This window comes from Plasmopara halstedii (genome assembly GCF_900000015.1).
Source record: "Plasmopara halstedii genome assembly, contig: Scaffold_470, whole genome shotgun sequence".
Taxonomy (NCBI): domain Eukaryota; phylum Oomycota; class Peronosporomycetes; order Peronosporales; family Peronosporaceae; genus Plasmopara; species Plasmopara halstedii.
The window spans coordinates 888,775-888,979 of NW_020187390.1; positions in this window are offsets into that span (position 1 = coordinate 888,775).

Here is a 205-nt window from a genome sequence, read left to right on the forward strand (position 1 = left end):
CCTATCACACCAAGGGACAGATTGGGCAATAGATACTTGATCTTCTTCGTCGAACATAAGACGAATTATTGTCGAGTATTTCTGGCTAAAACTAAGGATCAAGCAGCGAAGCAGTTTGAGCATTTCTTAGTGTTTTTCGAGAAGCGTTTTAATTGCAAGGTTAGCGTGCTGCGTACTGATGGGGGTGGCGAGTATGCCAACGTAG